The following is a 1,531-nucleotide window of genomic DNA, read 5'->3' on the forward strand; positions in this document are numbered from 1 at the left end:
TATAATTTTTAATCAATATTTTGTTTTTAGTTTTGCTCTTTGTAAATTCACATGCACCTATGAAAAATGGTGTGGCCATCCCAATAATATTCTCAAAGTACCTCTTAATCACGACTCACAAAAAGTTGTATTATATTACAACAAGGAAAAAATGCTATAAATAAAGAAAACAATAAATATATATTAATGATTATTAAAATAAAAAACAAAACATTTACCAGGGTTTTCAGTATTGGAATAGTACATAGTAGATTTTACTATTTTCTCATATTTCTGTACATTTAAAACTGGATAAAGCTATGAGTAGCCTTTAAATTTACCCACTAAGATTACTATTTATAGATACTCTCATCATGTGTATGTGGCTTATATCATTATTTGTTCATCACTAACATATAACTTAAGGGAGCCCTAAAGATTTAACAGAAACTGTGTACTTAAAATCTTAACTCTTCACTCTGCTTCTTTACACAGTCTTTGCAACTTCTCATTAGCAAAGTTTCTATAAACTCTGAAATGTACATACTTAGTAGTAAATGCTACCAGAAATATTATATACTTTATCGAAAAATTTTATGACCTGCCAGTCTTAATTTTGCCATATATATGCAAATCCCAAAATGAAACATATTTAAAACATTAAAATTTTTAACAAACCTTAACATTTGCTGCAATGATCATTATGACAGGTGCCTTGTGTAGAATAATTGAATTCCTCCTCCTACACATCTCATGAACAACAAATATCTGGAATTATTTTGTTTTTGGCATGTCAATATTGACTTTATTCTTAAATGTGTGCTTATGTAAGAAATACATGGTTGCAAAATTTCATAATTTTTTGAACTTACTTTTTGTTGAATTGTCTAGTTTAAGACAATCAATTACACTTTATATATAAAAAATGTTCTGTGCTCAATTTGGCTGCACATACACTAAAATTGGAACATACAGAGAAGATTAGCATGGTCCCTGCACAATGATGACACGCAAATTAATGAATCGTTCCATAGTTTTACACCAACAGATGCTGGAAGGGATGTGGCCAGAAGGGAAGCCTACTGCACTCCTGATGGGAGTGTAAACTTGTTCATCAACTTTGGAAAGCGGTTTGGAGGTTCCTCAAAAGACTCCACATAGAGCTCCCTTATTACACAGCAATCCCGCTTTTGGGCATTCATGCAAATGATCACAAACAAGTCCACACTAAAACTACCACCACAACAATGTTTAATGTAGCATTATTTGCCATAGCTAAGATACGGAACCAACCCCGATGCCCCTCAGTAGAAGAATGGATCAAGAAAATGTTCTGTGTGTGTGTGTGTGTGTCTCTGTGTGTGTGTGTGTCTGTGTGTGTGTGAATGTACACTTACACAACCACTTTGGAAAGCAATCTGGTGAGTCCTCAGAAAGCTAATTATTGACCTTCCTTATGGCCCACTCATACCACTTCTAGGCATCTATTCTGAACAAGAGGTACCAATATTCAAGGACACATGCATCTCCATGTTTATTGCAACATTGTTCA

At 33.4% G+C, this 1,531-nt stretch overlaps 1 non-coding gene across 1 annotated transcript; it reads left to right on the plus strand.

Annotated features, from left to right (window-relative positions):
* Positions 1 to 911: 911 nt before the first annotated feature.
* Positions 912 to 1,017, plus strand: LOC122122062. The gene has a single exon (XR_006150099.1). It is a non-coding gene; the product is annotated as a U6 spliceosomal RNA (small nuclear RNA).
* The last annotated feature ends 514 nt before the right edge of the window (positions 1,018 to 1,531 follow it).

Source organism: Dipodomys spectabilis, unplaced genomic scaffold (assembly GCF_019054845.1).
Source record: "Dipodomys spectabilis isolate Male_0828 unplaced genomic scaffold, ASM1905484v1 ptg000203l, whole genome shotgun sequence".
Classification (NCBI taxonomy): Eukaryota; Metazoa; Chordata; class Mammalia; order Rodentia; family Heteromyidae; genus Dipodomys; species Dipodomys spectabilis.